We start from the raw sequence: 6623 nt of genomic DNA, 5'->3' as shown, positions 1-6623 counted from the left end.
TATAAAAAATATACAAGGTACTGTCAGAACTTAACCAGAAAAAAATAACACCATCAAAAATAGGGAGAAAAAATATAAATGACCAAAATACACATGAAAAAATGCTTCACTTCACTAATCATCAGGGAGATGCAACTCAAAACAACTATGAGGTAACATTTCATGCCACAGAGACTGACACACATCACAAAGAAAAAGAACGATCAATGCTGATGGGGATGTGGAGAGAAAAGAACTCTTATTCTCACCACTGCCAGTGGGAATGTCATCTAGTCCAGCCTTTATGGAAACAATATGGAGATTCCTGAAAAAACTGGATATTGAGCTCCCATATGATCCAGCTATTCCACTCCTAAGGAGATACTCTAGGAACACAAAATACAATTTAAAAATCTCTTTCTCACACATATATTCATTGCAGCACTACAATAGCTAGACTCTAGAAACAACCAAGATGCCCTTCAACAGATGAATGGCTAAAGAAACTGTGGTACATATACACAATGGAATATTATGCAGCCATCAGGAGAGATGAAGTCATGAGATTTTCCTATACAGAAATGTACATGGAATCATTATGCTGAATGAAATAAGTCGGTGGGAGAGAGATAGACACAGGATAATCTCACTCATCTATGGGTTTTAAGAAATATTGAAGGCATTATGGTAATAATGCCCACAGACAATAGAGAGAGAACCAAAGGACCAGCTCACAATATGAAGTTCACCACAGAGTGGTAAGTGCAGTTAGGAAAATAACTACACTAACAACTAGCATGACAATGTTAATGAGTGAGAGATGTAGAATGCCTGTCTCGAATATAGGCAGGGGTAGGGGGCATTGGTGGTGGGACTGTTGCATTAGTGGGGGGTGTTCTTTATGACTGAAACCCAACTACAATTATGCTTGTAATCATGGTGCTTAAATAAAGATTTTATATAAAAAAGGTAATGAACACTATAAGAGAAGTCTACCCATGAAGAATCATGCAGTGGTCCTCAAACTTTGGCCCAAGATCACATATTGTATTTTTTCCCATTTTGTTTCTTCACTTCAAAATAAGATATATGCCGTGTGCATAGTTTTTGTTTTCACTATAGTCCGGCCCTCAAATGGTCTGAGGGACAGTGAACTGGCCCCCTGTTTAAAAAGTTTGAGGACCATTGGTAGAGGGTCTTGCACATTCAGTATTCTTTCCTAAAAGCAAACTAAAATCATGAGCATTATTATATAATGGTAAACTACCTACAGTTGAAAACAGATTATAATAACTTATTCAATAAATAAGCTCTGTATCAGGAGTTTATGACATGCAGATGCATATTCCATTGCTATCTTGGACAAACATTAGATTATATTAATAGGCATAATTAAATGGAAAATTAATGGATTAGAATTTTTGTTATGACTTTATCTTAATGAGCACTATCTTCTAAGTTTAATATAGTATAGCATTGCAATGTGGAACTAGGGCGACCAATCTATATCTCCAAGTGCCACTATGGACAAAAAGATCAAGGAGTTATTATAGACATAATAAAATTAAGACATTAAAACTTCTTATAATGAGCACTGTTGTGAGAGTTCATGTCTTCCAAATGCATTCTGTACCACTTTCTGTGGATAAAAGCACTAGAACATTATTATAGACATCTATAAAGAGTAGATTATTGGACAAGTGCTCATTCTAAACTGCTGTATCTGTCACTGAAGGACTCTTTGAAGTATAGAAGAGAATATGAGTTTTTGTGTTTCTTCTTTTCCACTGAGTTGCCTTTTCTTTTCCCTATTCTGGAACTAATGGTGTTCAAGACAACTAACAATTATATCATTGTGTTGGTTCATGCAGTTATTCTAAATACCACATATAAAAGATATCATTCTGTATTTTTTTATTTTCTGGCTTGCTATATTTAGTATAATGTCTTCAAGTTCCATTCATGTTGCAAATTGCCTGGTGGCATCATTCCTTACAGCTATGTAGTATTCCATTTTATATATGTACCATATTTTCATAATCCACTAATCTGTTTTTGGGCATCTAGGTACTTGTCACCCTTTGGTCGGTCCAAAAGCCAAGATCGCGATTTACAGATGACTGGCTGCTAGAATCATGACCAGACTGTATACATCTTGGGACCAATAAAAAAGCCCTAGTCTCGGGTTTGAATTACTACCTGCACAATAACCATGATCCTCAGTTCCAAAGCTCTGGCAGAGACAATTGTAACGGAATGGGGCTTCTGGAAGCACAAAGAAAGACGCTATCCCAGGTGCCATCCTAGGTTCAGTGCAAAGACCAAGACCACCAACCACAGAAGATGGATTAAAATGACACTGAGGGAACAGAACTTCTAGAACCACAAAGACTGACTTCATCATAAGTCCCACCCCTGGACCTGTGCAGATACTGAGATCTCTAGACACAGAGGTCTGATTGTATCACCCAGGACGGAGCAGAAGTCTTCCAAACACCGCAAAAGCACCACTGGAAGAGTAAATGATCCTGAACAGAGTCTATAGTTAATCCCATGACAATATACTCCAAGGACGGAGAAACCCCATATCTCTTAGGCCAAGTGAATTCCTTTTCGAATGACCCCAATATTTACTGTGCTAGGGCAGGAGAAAAAAACAAAAAAACAAAAAGCACAAAACATTGTTTATTTTTATATATTATTTTTTATCTTCATTTATTAGTATTATTATTATTTTTATTTACCTATCTATTTTTGGTCGATTTCTTTGTTTGGGTGTGGTTATTGAACTTGCTGTCCCCAGTTATTTTTTTTCTCTTCTTTTCTTTTCTTTCTTTATGTGCTATGTCATGTTAATTATCTCAAGACCATGGCGGTTTTTTTTTGTGGTTTTTTTTTTTTTTTTGGGTCACACCCGGCAGTGCTCAGGGGTTACTCCTGGCTCCATGCTCAGAAATTGCTCCTGGCAGGCACAGGGGACCATATGGGACGCCGGGATTCGAACCGATGACCTTCTGCATGAAAGGCAAACACCTTACCTCCATGCTATCTCTCCGGCCCCACCATGGCGGTTTTTTATTTTTTATTTTATTTTATTTTTTTTTTTGGTGCTTATCACTGGATATTTGACACTTCTTTTTGTACTGGTGGAGTGTTTCACCTTTTTCTCCTTCGTCTCTCAAATCGATGATGAGAGCCTCTAGAAGGATTCCGCCCATTTTCGGCGTATTAGACTTTTACCCCAGTTTATTACTTTTCTCTTCTTCAAACAAAACCACGCAACTTGAACTAGCTAGTCCTGCCTCCCAGTTAGAAGGGGAAATAAGGGAGGCACCAAAACCAAACAGGTGCAAGACTACTAAGTAGTAGGCTAGGTACAGAGGGGATCACATATTCAGGCAGCCCTAGGGATGAGGGAAGAGGATATGGGAGGTAGGACAAAAACGGAGGTGTAGGGAGGACAATTTGGTGATGGGAATCCCCCCTGATTTTATGTAAATATGTACCTAAAATATTATTGTCAACAATATGTAAGCCACTATGATCAAAATAAAAATTATATTACAAAAATGTCTGCAGTCACAGTTCCGGGCATGTTTTGGTGTCCAAATGATTCTACCAGGACATCACGGCTCCTGATTATTCTCAAGGGCTCTAGGGCAAAGTGATATCAGTCAGGTACCAGCTCCAGTGGGACCCACAGTAAGGAGCAGCAGCTCTGGACTTTGGCCCAGCCCTGAGTCTACAGTGGAAAGAGTCTGAACCATTTCATTGACTGAATAGGACACGTGCTTAGCTGGGACCAATCACTATGACTGGGGAATGTGCTCTGCCAATCCACTATCTCCTATTATGATCACATGGGATCAGAACCCCCTTCTCTGATGATGATATGTCAGCCCTGGGTGTGGAGGCAACGTCACAATGGGCATCACAATCACACGATGATGTCACAGAGAGTATAAAGCAGGCCAGTTTCCAGGGAAGCTCATTCTCTCACTGGATGCGAGAGGAGACTTTTCTCTAACGAGAATGCCTCGGAGAACTCTTTCTCAAACCCATTTTCCTTCCCTTCTCCTTGCCTCTCATACCCCTCACCCTCCTTCCCCACACCTACCACCCCTCAATATTTCCCAATCAACCATCTTCCCAAAGATTGGGAATAATTCACCACCCAGGGACACCAGGGGTGAGGCTGGCCACCCTGTAACATCTCGTCCGACCAAACGGGTCACTCATCATCCGACGACAGCCTCACATATCACCAGACAACGCATCAGCCAGCCCAGGATCACCCATCTTCCTCAAACTTTTGTGAGACCTATCCCCTTCTGCCCGCCACCACCCTCTCCTCTTACCGTATCAACCCAGCCTTCCACTTCAAGGGTTGCCAGAATCCGGCCTCAGGCTCCTAGCCATCTGCCTGCCCTTGAGCCCACCTGCAGGGGCTTAGTCATCAAACCCCGGCCCCCTCCTCCTCGTTAGTTCCACCATTTTGGCCTCTTCATCGCCACAACCAACAAGGAGGAGTGACCAGGAGGGAAACATCATGCTGGGCTTCAAGGCACAGAAAGCCACCATAAAGGCCGGATGTGATCCTGGCTTCAGAGCTCCACTCTTCACACTGCCCTCTGGCAACCTGGGCTCCTGGACTGGCCTTTGGGACACTATTTCTTCTCATGTCCCCTAAAGACCCTGCCTCCAGCTATGGGTCTATTTTCCATCATATATCTTATACTGGAGATGAACAAAGTGCTCTGGTGAGATGGACTTAACATTGCAGGAGGGACTGGAGAAATAGAGCACTGGTAGGGCGTTTGCCTTGCACAGGGCTGACCCAGAATGGACCCCATCCTAGAAAAGGACAAAGTGTTAGTGGCTGGGTGAACCTAATGCTGGACATGGACAAAGAAGTGGTGGCCAAGATGGCTACTATTAGATATGGACCACGTGCTGTTGCCGAGTGGAGCCAATGCTGGAATTGCTGTTGCCGAGTGACTCAATACTGGAAATGAATGGAGAGCTGGTGCTGGGTGGTTCTCATGTTTTAGGTCAAGAGAGTTCTGGTGGCTGGGTGGTTCCCATCAATGGATAGAGTGCTGGAGTCCAGGTGTGGGATCCTTCACAGGCCTCCAAGAGGGATCCTGGGATGCCAGTGGACTGTCATTGCAGGTTGTACCATTTAAATAAATGGTTTTTCTTTAAATATAAAAAAAATTGATCTTGTCTTATACTGAGGCCCTACAAAAAACTGTGAAAAATTATGTAGAGACCACCATGAATTTAATCATCAAATATGTGTAAAGTGATTCTAAATATAAACACTGAGCATAAAAAAAAGGGAGATTACTCAAGAGGTGCATAGTAAAAAATGGTGTCTTTTTTGTTGTTTTGTCTTTGGGCCACACCCAGTGACACTCGGGTTACTCCTGGCTATGTGCTCAGAAATCACTCCTGGCTTGGGGGACCATATGGAATGCTGGGGGATCGAACCGCATTCATCCTAAGCTAGCATGGGCAAGGTAGACACCTTACTGCTTGTGCCACTGCTCCAGCTTCTGCCTTCTTGTTTTGACCTTTCTGCATTTCTCCCCAGCTGCATCTCCCCTCAGATTTCAGTCACACCGACATGTAGTTCTCTGAAACTGCTGCCATCTTTGGCCTTTGCCTTCTTGGCACCTCTGCCCCCAAATCCTTGCCCATAACAGCATAAGCACTGCCTCCCAAGAGCTCCTTGCCCATGAAAGTTTAGTGCTTGTGTGTGACCGCCTCTCAGAGAGAGGTAAGGAAGGAGTGATCCTTGAGCACAGAGCTTAGTGTAAACCTTAAGCAATTCCCTCTGTGGTTCAACATCCTCTAGCTCCTCAGACATAAAAACTTTTTTTGTTTTTCGTTTTTTGTTTTTTGTTTTTTGTTTTTGGGCCACACCCAGCTGTGCTCAGGGGTTACTCCTGGCTATCTGCTCAGAAATAGCTCCTGGCAGGCACGGGGGACCATATTGGAAGCCGGATTTGAACCAACCACCTTAGGTCCTGCATCGGTTGCTTGCGAGGCAAACATCGCTGTGCTATCTCTCCGGCCCCAGACATAAAAACTTTTAAAGTGAGTAAACCAGGGCACAGTTGTAAAAGTCTGTGCCATAGAGATCTAAAAATAAAACACTTTTCTATTACTATGTGAAGAACTGTCTATGTCTTTGAAAAGGGGATAATAAGAATTGGAGACAGTAAGAAGTGTGAGTGAAGAAATAGTGAGGGTGAACTCAAGTGTGTGTGTGTATATATATATATATATATATATATATATATATATATATATATATATTGGTAGATAAGGAATATTCTTGCTCTTATAAGAATCAACTTTTCCAGAGTCAGATAGTACAGCAGTTAAGAAGCTTGTCTTGCACGGAGATAACCCTGGTTCAATCCCTGGTATGGTCCTCCAGGACTGCCAGGAGCGAATGCTGAGCAAAGCTAGGTGTGGGCCACAAACAAAAATAAACGTGCAGGGCTGGAGCGATGGCGTTAGAGGTAAGGCGTCTGCTTTGAAAGTGCTAGCCTAGGACTGACAGTGGTTCTGTCCCCTGGTGTCCCATATGGTCTCCCAAGCCAGGAGCGATTTCTGAGTGCATAGCCAGGAGT

The sequence above is a fragment of the Suncus etruscus genome, chromosome 16 (assembly GCF_024139225.1).
Source record: "Suncus etruscus isolate mSunEtr1 chromosome 16, mSunEtr1.pri.cur, whole genome shotgun sequence".
NCBI lineage: Eukaryota > Metazoa > Chordata > Mammalia > Eulipotyphla > Soricidae > Suncus > Suncus etruscus.
This window is presented reverse-complemented; position numbering follows the sequence as displayed.